The sequence below is a fragment of the Terrapene carolina genome, unplaced genomic scaffold, assembly GCF_002925995.2.
Source record: "Terrapene carolina triunguis isolate 2854851 unplaced genomic scaffold, T_m_triunguis-2.0 Scaffold198, whole genome shotgun sequence".
In the NCBI taxonomy this organism is placed as follows: domain Eukaryota; kingdom Metazoa; phylum Chordata; order Testudines; family Emydidae; genus Terrapene; species Terrapene triunguis.
Window position 1 is genome coordinate 1,074,938 of NW_020664549.1, and position 16,439 is coordinate 1,091,376.

Sequence of the window (16,439 nt, forward strand, 5' to 3'; positions counted from 1 at the left end):
GCTCATATCCCTTCAACAAACAGTAGTTACTTTGCTCAATCCAATGTCTGCTGAAGTCAATGGAGATGCACTGACGTCAATGGCCTTTGGATCAAGTCCTCTGATTCTCACAAGCACCCATCTGCAGTGAGATAGGGTAAGTGTCATCCCATTTGACAGGGAAACAGCAAGGGAGAGATGTGCAGAGGCCTGCCTAGGGTAACTCTTACCTTAAGAATTAGGTGGGTTATGGATTGACAAAAAATCCTTCAAGCTGATCATGTATTTGGAGTGCAACTTGATAATGTCCTGCTCTACCCCTTGATCCTGCTGTCTCTCTTTACTGATGGTTTGGGAGCTGTGCAACCATTAAATGTAGGAGTATAAGTACTAGAGCAGGGGTCAGCAACCTTTCAAAAGCTAATGCGATCTTGGGATGCATTAGGCGAGGTATTTCTAGTAGGGACAAGGAGGTGCTGCTTCCGTTATACAAGGCACTGGTGAGACCTCATTTGGAGTACTGTGTGCAGTTCTGGTCTCCTATGTTTAAAAAGGATGAACTCAAACTGGAACGGGTACAGAGAAGGGCCACTAGGATGATCCGAGGAATGGAGAACCTTTCCTATGAAAGGAGACTCGAGGAGCTCGGTTTGTTTAGCCTAACCAAAAGAAGGCTGAGGGGGGGATATGATTGCTCTCTTTAAATATATCAAAGGGATAAATACCAGGGAGGGAGAGGAATTATTTCAGCTCAGTACTAATGTGGACACGAGAACTAATGGATATAAACTGGCCGTGGGGAAGTTTAGGCTTGAAATTAGACGAAGGTTTCTAACCGTCAGAGGGGTGAAATTTTGGAACAGCCTTCCGAGGGAAACGGTGGGGGCGAAAGACCTCTCTGGCTTCAAGATTAGGCTAGATAAGTTTATGGAGGGAATGGTTTGATGGGATAACGTGATTTTAGTCAATTAGGCAATAACGTGCCATCGCTGGTAAAATGAGGGTCCGGCTGGAGAATCTTGCCTGTATGCTCAGGGTTCTACTGATCGCCATATTTGGGGTCGGGAAGGAATTTTCCTCCAGGGTAGATTGGCAGAGGCCCTGGAGGTTTTTCGCCTTCCTCCGCAGCACAGGGCAGGGGTCGCAAGCTGGAGGATTCTCTGCGACTTGAAGTCTTTAAATCACGATCTGGAGACTTCAACAGCTGAGTTAAGGGAAAGTGGGTGGGTTAGCTTTTGTGGCCTGCATCATGCGGGAGGTCAGACTAGATGACCATAATGGTCCCTTCTGACCTTAAAGTCTATGAGAAGTAGTGTGCTGAGTCTTCATTTATTCACTCTGATTTAAGGTTTCGCATGCCAGTAATACATTTTAACCTTTTTAGAAGGTTTCTTTATATAAGCCTATAATATATAACTAAACTATTGTTGTATGTAAAGTAAATAAGGTTTCAAAATATTTAAGAAGCTTCATTTAAAATTAAATTAAAATGCAGAGCCCCCTGGAGTGGTGGGCAGGACCTGGGCAGTGCGAGTGCCACTGAAGATCAGCTTGCGTGCTGCCTTCGGCACGCATGCCATAGGTTTCCTACCCCTGTACTAGAGTTTACAGATGATTCTTTAGAATATAAATATGAATATAATAAACATTAGTTACTGATGCTAAGGGCTTTACACATGTATATAGAGATAAGAATAATATATTGCCTGGCCCAGGGGCCATACTTTCCGCTAAGTATCTCTTGATGAGTTACAAAGAGCTAGTTTAGTTTCATAATGCCTCTTTCAAAGTTAGGTAAGGGGAATTATTTCCCAGGGTACAATTTAGATACAGAGACTAAGACTCCAGTTCAACAAAGCACTTAGGCAGTGGACTAACCCTATCCCTGCTGATGCCAGTACAATTTCTCCTGTACTTTGAGCAGGTGCTCAAGTGCTTTGCAGGATCAGGGCCTAAATGACTCACCTAAGGTTACACGGTGAAATGAAAGCAGAGCAGTCCCATGCTCTAACAATGTGAAAACACTGGTTCCAATTCTCCTTTCCCACTAGCACACAGCAGAAGTAAATGCCCTGTACTATAAAATGATACAATTAAGTAAAGCTGGCATAATGAGGTGTATCGATTACATTAAAGTATTTGTTGTATTTAGTCACATTAACTCATTTTTAAGTGCCCCAAGTTAGTTGCGTCTGTGGCATGACATACTGCAATATATAAGGTTGGGCAGGAACTCGCTCCAGTCATCTGTCCTCCATGTAATTTCAGTCCACATACTATAATGTCGTTAATCCTGCACCCATTGTAACAAAAAAATTAATACGAATGTAGCACACCCCATTCCCTCCCTCTTCCCCCCCAAAAGTGGGAGGCAGCTTCCTCTGACCGGCCCCAGCAGTGGTCTCTGCTCTGAAAGTTTCAGCCTCTTGCCTTGGCATGGCATAAACAAAGTGAGTGCTGCAGGGTTGCATAATCCTAACTCAGGTCACATTGTTGTATAAGCAAATACTATGGCCTGAAAAGGGGGATTTGCCCCCTGTTGTCTGTAGCAATCTGAGCAAAAGGGCCCTGCTGGAAGCAAGCCAGGCAAAAATGTCCTTTACATTTTGTAGTGTCCGGCTACCACACAAACTTCCCTCTGCCTTGACGCAGGGTTATGTCTTTAAATGAGATTCAATGAAGCACATTTCACTGTGAGGGGAAGTGAAGGGCAGATAGCACTGGCAGGCAGGGTTGGTTGTGGCAGGTGCTGGGTGAATGTGTGCCACACCGTTCTGCCAATGCACCTCAGGTCTGAGCCTCGTTTAGGCCCTGCTCCTCCAGTCCAGATCCAAAGCTGGGATTGTACAGTGTCTGTCCTAGATAAAGGTTCAGAGATGCAACTTGAAACCACCACACTCAGGTGCTTTCGATAGGCTTTAACCTGAGGTCTCTAGTGGTACAGGCCTGCAGTATTAACCCATTGCTCCAGCTGCCCCACTTCCTAACTGAGCCGTATTTTTATGGTGAGCGTGGGGTTTCCCTCATCAGCCAGGACTCCCCTACACCTATTCTCCTTACCCCCAGTGCCATTATTGGCCGTCAAGTCTCGCTAACCTGTCTAGGTTTTTACAGGGTTACACATCACCCTGATAGCTATAAATCTCTCCCTACAGAATAGCTTCTCTCTCCATCCCATACAGTCTTTCCCATGGGCTTGTTATATGCCTCCTAAAAGGCCTCCCATTTAAATGGTATTTAAGATCGAAGGTAATGCATAAAGTGCAGTGTAAGGATGATGCATTGGCCTTTTTTGTAAAGATCAAATGTAGCCTGACATGGGTAAGTAATTTTTATTATGGAACGGAGCACAGTATAGAAACCTATGGCTTCATTCTCTTACATGCTCTATGAGGTACTATGGTCTGTTTCTGTAGAGAAACAGACTATCATCCAGTAGAGAAATGGGCCTAAGCCAGAACTCCTGATCCAAGTACACATGAACTTTGGGAAACTTCTGCTCTGAATCTCAACTTTGTAGCTTGGACTCAGTTTCATTACATCATGAACTACTATGATCCTCTTATGTATGTGGGGAAGTTTTCCTCTCCTTATTGTATTCAGCTTTGCTCTGTCCTTTCCCCTTACCCCCCATCCCATGTCCATGAAGCTCACAATCCTCTGACAATAGTTACGAAAGTGAACATGAACATGTCTATGGTTGTCTAACCCCACCAGCCATCAGGTAGGCAGCAGCCAAGCAGGGCCTGGATCACACCAGAGCATACAGGGCTGACTGCAGCACAGCTAAGGAAAGGCCAAATTCCACATCTGCATTTTCTAAAGAAAGCTCTGTTACCGGCTTCTGTTTAAAAGGGCCGGGTTTATTTTGAGCCCTGGGTGACTGTGGATGATTGTCCATGACTGTCAAGCACTGAGTGAGAGGAGCAGGCAGGAACAGAGTATTTACAAAAGCATTTCCTCCAGCCATCTTGCGTTCTTGGCTCCTCTTTTTTCTTTTAAGATTGTAGAGCTTGTGAGACCATTTTTTCATGCAGATACTGTGGGGACTTCCCCTCTCAGCTTACGCAATGCCCCTCAATCCCAGCATGCAGCGTCCCTGGCTATCTTAGAGTTGGGTTCCCCTCACAGCTCTGACAGTGATCCTCAATTCTGGCATACAGCATCCCTGCTATTCTAGAGAAGGGTTCCACATACACAACTCAGCTAGTGCCCTTCAGTTCTGGTCTTTGACACTCCTGTTCTAGAGCATGGGTCCTGTGAAAAAGTTGCCAGCCCAACATGCCCCCTCCTGGATGGCTGTGGTGCTGCAGCAACTTTTGCCTCAGTTTCCCCAGCTGTCTTTTGGCCTATTCCAACCATAGAGTCCTCTGGCCAGTCCACTTTGCAGAGTCCTGCCCCTTCCAGGGCCACGGAGTCATAGAAATGTTTTCAGAGAACTATCCACGACTCCAAGATCTCTTTCTTGAGTGGTAACAGCTAACTTAGACCCCATCATTTTGTATGTATAGTTGGGATTATTTTTTCCAATGCGCATTACTTTGCATTTATCAACATTGAATTTCATCTGCCATTTTGTTGCCCAGTCATCCAGTTTGGTGAGATCCCTTTGTAGCTCTTTGCCCTCAGCGTTGGACTTAACTACCTTGAATCATTTTGTATTGGCTGCAAACTTTGACACCTCACTGTTTACCCCCTTTTCCTAATCATTTATCAGTATGCTAAACAACACAGGTCCCAGTACAGATCTTTGGGGGACCCTGCTATTTACCTCTCTCCACTGTGAAAACTTAACATTTATTCCTACCCTTTGTTTCCTAGCCAGCTACTGACACATGTGAGGGCCTTCCCTCTGTGAAGGGGTTCACTCACCATAGGTGGCACCTCCTTGTCGTGCTCTGGGGATCAGCTTTCACCAGGTCTGGCACCCTCTTCAGTCAGTTACTCAAGCTGTGACCCCTTTCTCTTTCTTCACGGCTTGGGGTGCTCCCTCTTCATGACCCAGCCCTCCAGCCAGGTCACTAGATAGTCCTCCCCTTCTGGGGTGTAGTGAGGCAGACTGACCTTCCTCTGAGCCTGAGCCCAAGGGACCACTACAAGGGGTAACATTGTCTCTCCAGACCAGCTGTCCAGTTGGCATCTCCAAATCAGCCCCCAGGCCGGAAGCAGAGGGGCGTGGTAGGCAGGGCCGGCTCCAGGGATTTGGCCACCCCAAGCAGCCAAAAAAAAGCTGCGATCGCGATCTGCGGCGGCAATTCGGCAGGAGGTCCTTCGCTCCGAGCGGGAGTGAGGGACCGTGCGCTGAATTGACGCCGAATAGCTGGACGTGCCGCCCCCCTCCGGAGTGGCCGCCCCAAGCACCTGCTTGCCAGGCTGGTGCCTGGAGCCAGCCCTGGTGGTAGGACGTATAAAGGGCTAGCCCTGCAGCTCACTTGGGCTGTTACCACAGAACGAGGCAGATGTCTCCAGCCTGCTGCAGAGCTCTGGAGCTGAAACGGCGCTGTGCAGCGCCCTGCCCCCAGAGAAGACCAACCCGTGAGAGGAATTGCCCAGACTGCTGTCAGCCGTGTACTCTGAGAAGCTGGAGGACCCTGGGAATACAGAGCCCTACGCCCAGTCTGTGGTAGGAAGTAGCCCAGGGAAACCAGATTGTAGTCCGGTTTTGCTGCCAGAGCATGAGACACTGTATTTTGGTGGGATCCCTGCTGACCCAGTGGCGGAACCATCTGCCAATGTCAGGGCCCTGGTCTGGGACTGGTGGTGTAGGGGGGGTCTGGGTCCCCCGGTTGCCAACACCACCCCTGGGGTGGTGGCCTATTCACCCCTAGGCCAGAAGGCCTGTGCTTTGTTTGTGGCTTGCCCCAGCCAGGAGATTGTGGGCCTAGACTGTGTTTGCTGGCTGCCTTAGCCAGGAGGCTTAGGCAAAAGTCTGTTCCCTGCCCTGAAGGCCAGAGCCAAGGCTGTGATTGCCACCTGCCCTAGCCCAGAAGCCTGGGCTAGGGACCGCTTACTGCTCTGCCTGCCAGAGGGCCAGAGCCATAGACTGTCCAGTTGGCATCTCCAATGCTCCTGCGGTTCCCAGCAGTTGATAGGGAACCCAGGCCCACTTTCTACAGTGGGTTCCAGCACAGGGACCCTATAACAAGCAGCCAAGGTCTGCACAGTCCTACCCCTTACTGCTATTTCCCTCAGCTTCTTCCTACCTAGTCCTCTCGGGCTTCCTTTTCCTAAAACATCTCTGAGGCCTTCGTCTCGGGTTAGAACCCCGGGGCTTATTTTCTCTTTCTCCTCTCCTCTGCTCCCAGAGACGGACTGCAAAACCTCTCTATGCAGCCCCTTTCTACTGCAAACTTCCTAGATTTATAATCCAGCCTACTCCTGCCCAGCTGGGATTCTTGTTCACTTAGGCCTGGCTCTCCAGATCCAGGGAAATACCCTAATTGGCCCCTCGGGCCCACATTAACCCCTTCAGGGCCTGTGTGAGGGTACACCCCCATCACACCCTCTTATCCCATGACTCCTTATTTGCTTAAGAGCCTCATCAAAGGCTTCCTCAAAGTCCAAGTACACTATAGCCATGGGATCATCCATGTCCACATGCCTGTTGACCGCCCCAAAGAAATCTAACAGATTGGTGAGACATGATTTCTCTTTACAAAAGCCGTGTTGACTCTTCCCCAGCAAATTGTGTTCATCTCTGTGTCTGATAATTCTGTTCTTTACAATTGCTCCAACCAATGTGCCTGGTACTGAAGTTAGGCTTAGTGGCCTGTAGTTGTCAGGATTGCATCTGGCGCCTTTTTAAAAAATCAAGATCACATTAGCTATCTGCCAGTCATCTGGTACAGGTTCATCCTGGCCTATCCTCCAGATGCAAGCAGGCAGGTTAATTGGCTTCTTAGATCCATATTAACCTTTCTCACTGTGTGTGGGGTAAACACCCCATCACAGCTCCCCACACAAATTCTTGCCAATGCACTTTAGTTCTAATCTGCACTCCGCCCTGATATGCCAGTCCTGCCATTCAGGGACATAGCTGAGCTAGAAAGCTGAAATGTTTATAGCCACTAACTGATCCATTGTCCCTGCTACTCACACTCTACCTATAATCTCCCAAAGTAGCCATGCTGTCGTGCCCTGTAGGCTTTCTCCTGCAGTGCAGTCAGTGAGATGCAGGGAGCTAGCTGGGTGTTAACAACAGGGCCTCCTATGGAGCAGAAATCCTGCTAGTGGCCATCAGAAATACTGTCCCAGGGAAATTTTTTCAATTACACATGCCCCCCTGCACCAAGCTGCCGTGCAGGCTTGGGTTTAGTTTCCAATCTCCTGGCTTCCCCGGGACAGCAGGGGCTGCAGAGATAATGAGCTCAGCATGGTGGGGAAGGGAGTGCCCTCCCTCATTCAATAGAGACCCCTAGGACTGATTTAAGAGCGGTGATGACGGGCTCCAGAGGAAGCTATGTCCAGTTCTCAGCAGGAAGGGAAATGACCGCATCCAGGGGCGGTTAAAGCAGTGGGGGAGTCGAAAGAGCAAGCGCTCTTCAGCAATGATGGAGTGCCTGGGGTGATGGGACATGAGAGTCAACATCCAAGCCACCAGATATGACACTGGCAGCTTTTCATACAGTTTCCATTGTGCTTTTACTCCAACTCCGTTGTGCTTTGTTACAGCCCAGGGGATGTTCACGAACATCTCTTGGACACAGTGTCCCAAACTTGCATTATACACACCAGTATGTCAAGGAACCTGGTGATAGTCTGGTCACACGCTAACCTGGTATCTAACAAGCCAGCTCCAGCTTGCAGTGCAGACCAGTCCTTGGCTGCTCCACAGCCGAGAGGATGACTAAGTGGTAACCATGTGGCTAACTGGATGCTAGCTACCCATTTGGCTCATGATGCAAAGGGTGGGACAGGTTATTTTCATACCTTGCTCTTAGGTGGAGCAGACCAGAGAAGGAGAGCAAAATAAGCACATAGAAATTGCTACACCAGATCACACCATTCAGTCCAGCCTCCTGTCTCTAAGTGGTCAGCACCAGCTGCTTCAGAGGAAGATGCGTGAAGCCCAGGAGATAGCTATGGGATAACCTGCACCCAGGGGAAGTTTCATCCTCACTCCCATTAGTGGGCTTATACCCTGAAGCAGGAGAGTTTATATCCTTTCCAAAGCTCATGGGTTCTTCATCCTTATTATTACAGTTCTGGGTGCTCTCATTATCTACATCCTTAGTGCTGACCCAGGGCATCACAAAAGATTAATCCAGCACTGCTCCTTGGGGGCTTTGTGGGGAGGCTGCAGCCCCATCAAGTGAGGGCGGGGGGTGAAGGGATTGAACGGCACTGCTGTTGTTTCCAGGCTCATTAATATCAGCCCCTCCCCACCCACCCCGTCACCCCTGATCAGGCCTGTGAGTTCTCCTGTGATAACATTCTGTTTCCAGCCCATTTTATGAATCTAAATGAGCTCTTGGGCTGTACCCAGAATGAGGTGAAAAAATGTTAGGCATGTCCTCCGTTTCTACATGACAGGTGGCCACTCGGTCGCCAAGTCAGCAGCTGTTGACACAGGAACCCCTGGCTTCACGGAACACAGGAAGTGAGGGCCTTTCCGGCTGTGCTCTGCCCAGATGCTTCAGCACAGGGGCAAGCACTGGACATTTGTGTGGGAGACAGTTAACTGTATTCGTCACGCCCTGCACAGCATGTGGGTCAAAGCTGAATACATCAGAGCTGGGCAGTCACATCCCAACCTACCCCTCTGCAAAGAAAAGTTGATGGGTGCTCCCCTTTGCTTTGAGAGCTGGTGAACACAGCCCTCAAGTCCCGTGTTTTTTCTACAGAATAGGGCACGCATCAGATGATGCTTCCTGCCCATGTGAATTGACCCCGTCCTGGAGTGACCCATCTAGGGGTAATTCAGGCTCCATGACCCATTCAGCCGTTGGCTTCTCTGCTGAGACTGCAGTTAGTGCTAACCACGGTGGGGTTTCTTCATAATATGAACACTTGGCCCATGAAGAATTAGATTGAGCTCTAGCACCTTCCTTCCACACCCAGCTATCGATAGACCAGAATTCTCAGTCACTATCAGCCCAGGCTGTATTCAGTCTGGTGACTTGGAACTGTAGGAGGGTCTTGTGACTAAGGCACTGAACTAAGACACAAGAGATGCAGGTTTAAACCCTCTCTCTGCTACAGGTTTCCTGTGTGACCCTGGTCAACTCACTCAATCTTTCTGTCCCAAATTTTCTAAGACCTGGGAATTGCAAACCTCAGAGGCCTGGGAATTAGGTACCTTTGAGCATCTGAGCCTCAGTTCCCCATTAGTGAAATGGGGATAATTACACTTCCTTTCTGCTACCCGCCCTTTGTCCATCTTGTTTATTTAGTCTGTTAGCTCTTCAGAGCAAGGACTTTCTTCCTGTTTGTTTGTAAAGCATACAGCACAACAGGCCCTCCATTTTGATCCAGTTAGTAGCTAATGACTCCATAGGCCATTACTAGGCTCCTGCACAATGCGGTTCTCCAGAGTCACAGTTTAGTACTGATAAAAATTATGTGGCTGGTGTAAAATGCACGGGCTTAATCTTCTGAGATCCAGTGTGGCCAGATTGTAAATTGTTTCCTTTCCAAAGCATTTTGCTGCCTTTTGTACCTGCTGCCCAGCAATTGGAAACCCATTTCCTGCCCTTTCATCCTCCTGCCTGTGTGAGCTCTGCACGTCAGTGCAGCCTTTCTGGACTTTATCTATTTCTGTTTTCTCGTCTCAGGGGTTTTTTCCTTCATGCTTCCACTTCCTGAGCATGCAGCTGGCCCGGCCGTTAATAAACAAGGTCACACTTCTGTGTGTGGTGTTTTTGTGTTCGGTGGGGAGGGCAAGCGTTCAGAGCACATGGATTTTCAAAACCTGTACAAAAGGCATAGATAAGGGGGAAACGAAGAGAGTCCTAAAAGTCAGGTTCTCTTGAACAAAAGAAGGAAGATGATCTTGTGGCCAAGGCATCAAAGCAGGAGTCAGGACTCTTGGGTTCTATTCCCAACTCTAGGATGAATATGATGTGGCTTTGGGGGTGACTTGGCCTGTCTGTGCCTCACTTTCCCCAGCTGTACAATGGGATTCATATTTACCTCCCTCACAGCGGAGAGGTTGTGAGGATTAACTAATTGGCCTGATCTTGCACTTCTGTGCATTGCGATTTTGAGTGCAGTGGTGGTCAATGGGAGATGTAGCTCCCCCTGAAAAAATGGGCACAAGGTTATTGAGCGATTGCTACTGATCCAGGGCCAGACCCTCAGCTACTGTCAATCAAACCCAGTGGAGCTCTGCTGATTTATACCTGCGGAGGATTTGGCTCTAGCACTTGCACGCCCCAAGGAGTGAAGTATTTTAAAAGGGCCTCAGGGCTTTGCTCTAGAAGGTTAGAAAATCTGGCCTGGTGTCATTTTAGCGGAAATAAATCCAGCCGGTTTGATATTTTCATTTTCTTTTTATCGTTCCATTAAACACTGATTCATTTTGTAACATGACTGCGAAGGAAGCAATTTTGAATCCGTTCCCTAAGGGAGGGAGCATAAAATAGAACTCAGCTTCGTCTTACACAGAGAGGGGGCTGGAAAGTGGACCTGGATCCCCTCCCGTCCATAGTTCAGAGCTGGAGTTTTGATATGGCTGGCTGACAGGACAAGGGAGGAAGAGGAAGTAGCCAGTCATTCTACACAGGAAACCTAGCTTCAAGCTCCTGCTCCACCACAGACCTCCTGTGTCACTTAGACCCAGATCCTCGAAGGTACTGAAGCTCCTGACTTCCATTGATTTCAATGGAAATTAAGAGTCTAAATATTTGGGAGGATCTGGGCCTTAGTTCCTGTTTCTGTTCCCCCATCAATAAAAATGGGAATAATACTTTCCTACCTCTAATGTGTGTTGTGAGATTATTATGGTAATGGTGCTTAAATAAGTACATAGACAGAACTCTGATTCCATTGTATTAAAGGCAAAACTCCCTTTGACTTCAGTGGACACATGGGGCTCACCCGTGAAGTTTGGCTCCAATATATGGCATTCCCAATGTTCTGGGATATTTGGATGTAGGGTTTTGATTCTGGTCTGTGTCTAAGACATGGGGCAAATTCCCCTTTCAGTGGCAACAGCAATGCTGTATTTTCCGCCTCGCTGTAAATGAGAGCAGGATTTTAAATGCCACCAGCTGTCTTTGTAACCTCCAGGATCAGCTGCTGAGTTCCTTCCCTGTTCCTCATTTGGTCATTCCAGCACTGCATGGAAAAGAAATTTAAACACTGTAGATGCAGTGCTAGCTCTGCATGCCCCACACACCTATCTTGGCAGCTACATGCTTTCCAAATCTCGGGCACAGAGCAAAACAAGGCGGGTGCATTCTCAGCCAATAGAGGTTTATATTAACATTTACATTAACTGCCATGTTGATAGATTACATTGTTTGCATGCGTCATGCAGCTGATTTTCAAAAGGACAGTATACACCCACTCTTCTACTACTATTTCCAGATTAACGAAGCAAATATAAATCCTATGTGGATCTTTGTAAAGCTGGAGCAAACACATGTGCAAAGTTTAAACCGCAGTTTTCATTTTTCATGCAGTGCAGGAGTGGCACTTTCCTAAAATGATGGGGTGGGCCCAAACTGCAAAACCAGATCTGAATCCAGGGCTGAACTTCCCCACAGCTCAGGGATATTGGGATCCAGGTTTTTTATTCAATGCCATTGCTCTTTTAAAAAAAGAGAGAGGACAGATCACCACTTCACATGAGTCTGGGAGAGCAATCAAGAAAACAGAAGTTGACCAGGGATAGGGGAGGGCAAGTTTGGAGATCAGCAAAGAGCTAATGGGTGAGATCCTCATCTGGTGTAAATCGGTGTAGTTCTACTGCGATCACTCCATTCAGGGCCGGCTCTGGCTTTTTGGCCGCCCCAAGCAAAAAAAAAAGAAAAAAACGGGGCGGCCAGAACGGCAAAGCAAAAATAAAAACCTGCGGCGCGGCCGGATCGCGGGTGCAGGGGGACCGGCTGGCGGGGAGGGGAGGGGGAGGAAGCAGGCGGGAGAGAGAGAGAAGGGGGCGGCCAGGACTACAGCAGGGGCGCTGCCACACGGCCCCTCCCGCTGCGCCGCCGCCTGCCGCCTGCCGCCTGCCGCGAGGGCTCCGCTCCGGTCGCCGGGGAGGGAAGGAAGAGGACTGCCCTGCAGGGCGCTCTGGTTCTCCGCACCGCCGCCCCCTACAGGGCAGCCGGACCGGAACAAAAAAAAAAAAAATGCGGCCGTCCCGCCCTAGGTATGGGCGGAATGCTGCCTCAAACAATCTGCCGCCCCAAGCACCAGCCTGCTCAGCTGGTGCCTGAAGCCGGCCCTGACTCCATTGTGATCAGTGGAGTCATGTGATTTATACCAGCTAAAGATCTGACCTTCCAAAGTCTCCTCTGCCATCATCTCAGATTCCAGATACCAGGAGGATGAGCACTATATAAAAAATAGATAGGTAGATTAGATGGCTATCTAGGGTCCACAGTAACTGCCAACTCACCACACGTTAGACCAAAATATATACATACATATAGGCAGGGCATTCGGTGTATGTTTTGTGACCTGATCAGAAATCCATTGTTCTCTGTTCAGACCATGGGTGAACCAGCAGAGCTGTGTGCAGGAACCCCCGCTGGAATAATTGTAGGTGCTAAAAACTGGGATTGAGGTGCACTGGCAGAGCTGTGAGCAAGGCTTCAATGGCAATGTGAATTAAGTGCTGGGACCAATTGCACTGGCGGAGCTGTGCATAGGTACCTGTATCAAGATCGACCTTCATCAGTGGAGCACTGTGGGAAAAGCTTACCTGATACCTGACAGTCTGGTGTTTAATTCTAGCTATTAATGCCAATCTCGCTTTAAAGAGTGTCTGATTCACTGTGCCCTTCCGAAACAACCATCCCAAATACTAAAAGAAAAACAACTCCCCATGCAAAACTAGCTTGTAATTCCCTGAGCACAGAGGGGTTAAATAACACAAAACATAACTCTTTAGAGGTCTCCATCAGAACGCCTCTCTTGCTCCACAACCTCGACGGCCTTGTTTTCTGTATTTTAAGAGATGAGGTCACTAGTGTCAGTAATATTAGACTCACTCTGTGTGTGATGGGGAAGCAGACCAGATGCAGTTCCTGTGTTGCACCCCTGCCCCCATCCTCTCCTCTCCCTCTCCCCCGTCCTCTCCTCTCCCTCTCCCCCCTCCCTTGCACTACTGTGCTGCAGAAGCCATTGGTTCAGTCCCTGTCTCTAAGGCACCAAGCCTGGGATCACGTAATCAGTTCTGGGTAGTAACTTGCCGTTGACCATTTCCTGGGAGGAAAGGAAAGGCAGGAAGGAAAAACAACAACTGGTCAAAAGTTCCACTGGTGAGTTTTAAAAAAAAACCTGTTTGAATCAGACAAGCTGGTTTCATTCAGAGAAATTGAATCCTACAGAGCAGTGAGCAATGAGTTCTCAGCAGCAGGAATTACTGCATTTGGTGTGTTTTTGTTGGGGGGAAGAGGGAGTTTGCCATAAACAGGATTTGGGAATGAGAACATGTATCTCCTTATCGGTATATTTTCCCCTTTGCAGCTATACTTGATAGAATCAATGGGGTCTGGTGGATGGAGCCGAGGAGTAGAAGTCAGGACTACTATTCTTTCGTGCCACTTCCCTCTTCAGGATTGGCGATTTTTATAGCCTTCATACAAAACTCATGAACATAGGCCAGGCTGTCATGCAGATTAGCCTCTCCGAGGTCTACTGATATCCAGTCCACGTTGAATCTTTGGTCTTCCCCTTGGTCATCTTCCATCCACAATTATTGCAAGAGCCATCCTACCGATACAGCTTTCCGATCTCCAGTGGATAAACCCTTACCAAGGTAGCCTAGCCTCCCTCGACTTGTCTTCTATTGGAACAAACTGCATTAGGCCCCTTAAAACTCCATTTCATATCCTAACATGGTGTCCAACCATTTGACCATCTCAATAACTTCAGCTCTGTGGTGGACAGCACACTGATTTTCTTTCTTGTGGCTGGGCAAGTCTCTGTTCCATTAAGATGGGTCAAATTACAATTGTCTACATGCTGTCTTTTAACTTTATTGGCTTCTTTTTGTCACAGACAACTGGAGTCAGCTCACACCATTTGCCCCACGAAGCTTAGTACAATGGCAGACATCACTCAGGAGGGCACCATCAGCAGCATCCATTGCTCCTAGGTATTTAAAGTCTTGCACTCTTCTTCTATGGTTTCTGTCTGTGAGATCCTTCATGGTGAGTCCTCCTACCTCAATTATCATAGCCTTGGTCTACCAACGTTCACTAAGTCCAGCCCGCTCAAAACTATGTTGCCACTGTTCAAAGTTGGCTCCCAAGGTCTCACCATCTTCTGCACCTATCACTAACAGAGAACAGCAAGTTCCAAGGCAGCTGCCGTCATATATTCTCACCTATCACATCCATGACAATTGCAAACAAAAAGGGGCTTGACGCTGAGCACTGCTGCAGGCCAATGATTACTGGTAATTCTGTACTGTAGCCCCATTTAGTCTGGACTACAGTAGTCACTCCATCATACCTATCCTGGATAAGCTGGACATAGCTTTCTTGCACACCTTTCCATCACAAACTCCACCCAATTCGTTTTCTTGGTACACGACTGTACGCCTTCTCCAGGTCCACAAAGTCCATAGCCAGTTGCCATCTCTTTTCTCTCAACTTCTCCATGAGGATTCATAGCACAAATACAGCATTAACAAACATACTTGTAAGATAAGTGATGCCTTCCCTTCCCAGTGACTTTGCCAGGAGCTAGGACTCATTAGTATTACTTGCATTGCAGCAGTGCCAAAGGTCTTCAGCCCCATCATGCTGGGCCCTGTACAAACATAAGACAGTCCCTGCCCTGAAGAGCTTAGCCTAGAAGGGCTTGTCTACACCATACATTGTACTGCACTAACTATCACAGTAGTTAAAGCAACATGATTGCCCTAGTGTGGATGTTGTTATACCGGTGGAAAGGGCTTTATACTGGTATAGCTATTCCCATATAGGAAGGGGAATACTTTATACTGGTTTAGGGCATATTTTTGCCTATATAACTGCATCCACACTAGGGGTTTTATCATTAAAAAATGACAGCCCTAACCAAAATGGTTATACCATTTAAAAAATGTGTGTAGATCATACCTTAGATCAGAGGTAGGCAACCTATGGCACGCGTGCTGAAGATGGCACGCGAGCAGATTTTCAGCGGCGCTCAGACTGCCCGGGTCCTGGCCACTGGTCCGGGGGGGGGGCTCTGCATTTTAATTTAATTTTAAATGAAGCTTCTTAAACATTTTAAAAACCTTATTTACTTTACATACAACAATAGTTTAGTTATATATTATAGACTTATAGAAAGAGACCTTCTAAAAACGTTCAAATGTATTACCGGCACGCGAAACCTTAAATTAGAGTGAATAAATGAAGACTCGGCACACCACTTCTGAAAGGTTGTCGACCCCTGCCTTAGATAGCTGGGTTCTATTCTCAACTCTGCCACTAACAATTGTTCAGTGGCCATGAGGCTGTGTCACTTATCAGTGGCTCACCACCATAGCCCTTTATAAAATGGGGATAAAAAAATCTAATGCCTTCCTGGCACAAATCTTTGGAGACTTAATTAATTAACATTTGTAAAGCATGTTGAGATTCTTATATGTAAAGAGCTATCAAAGAGCAATGTATGGGCTTGGGGTTATGGCATGGGGCTGGGAGTCAGGAGAGATGGATTCTACTGCTGGGTTCACCTCAATTTCCTCATCTTCGAAACAGAGATAATGGTGACAATCTCCCAGGCCTTATTAATTAAGGTTTGAAAAGTGCACCGATCTATTGAAGAGAAAGGTGCTCTGTAGGGATAAAGTATGATCGTAATGATTCTGTTTTCTGGGATGTAACAGTGCAGTCATGACCCCTGTTTATTGTTGACCCTTGTTCTGCGTGGGGCCCAGACGGCATACCAAGCACTGACTGATCCTGCAATAAAATTCTCAATTAACTTCAAAACATCACCTAAGTCTCTCAGGTTTAGAAATGTAAAGGGATGCTGCTAAGTATTCTTCTATCAGTGGCAGAGCCAGACTACAACCCAGGAGTCCCAGCTCCCAGCACTAACCCCCAGACTTCACCCCACTCTCCAAACTGGGAGTAGAACCAGGAGACAGGCCTCCCAGGCCCCCTGCTCTTACCACTAGACCTCATGCCCCTCCCAGCACTGGGACTATAACCCAGGCATCCAGGCTCCTAAATCCCCCCACCTGCTAGGACTGGGAACTAGGGTGACCAGATGTCCCGATTTTATAGAGACAGTCCCGATTTTTGGGTCTTTTTCTTATATAGGCTCCTATTACCCCACCCCCTGTCCCG

General features: G+C 47.8%; 1 long non-coding RNA gene across 1 annotated transcript; it reads right to left on the minus strand.

Moving 5' to 3' along the window:
* Positions 1–10,988: 10,988 nt before the first annotated feature.
* On the minus strand, positions 10,989–15,328 carry LOC113407095. The gene is made up of 3 exons (XR_003369946.2): positions 15,216–15,328; positions 12,423–12,477; positions 10,989–11,256 (listed from the first exon to the last, which is right to left on the minus strand). It is a non-coding gene; the product is annotated as an uncharacterized LOC113407095 (long non-coding RNA).
* Positions 15,329–16,439: the final 1,111 nt, after the last annotated feature.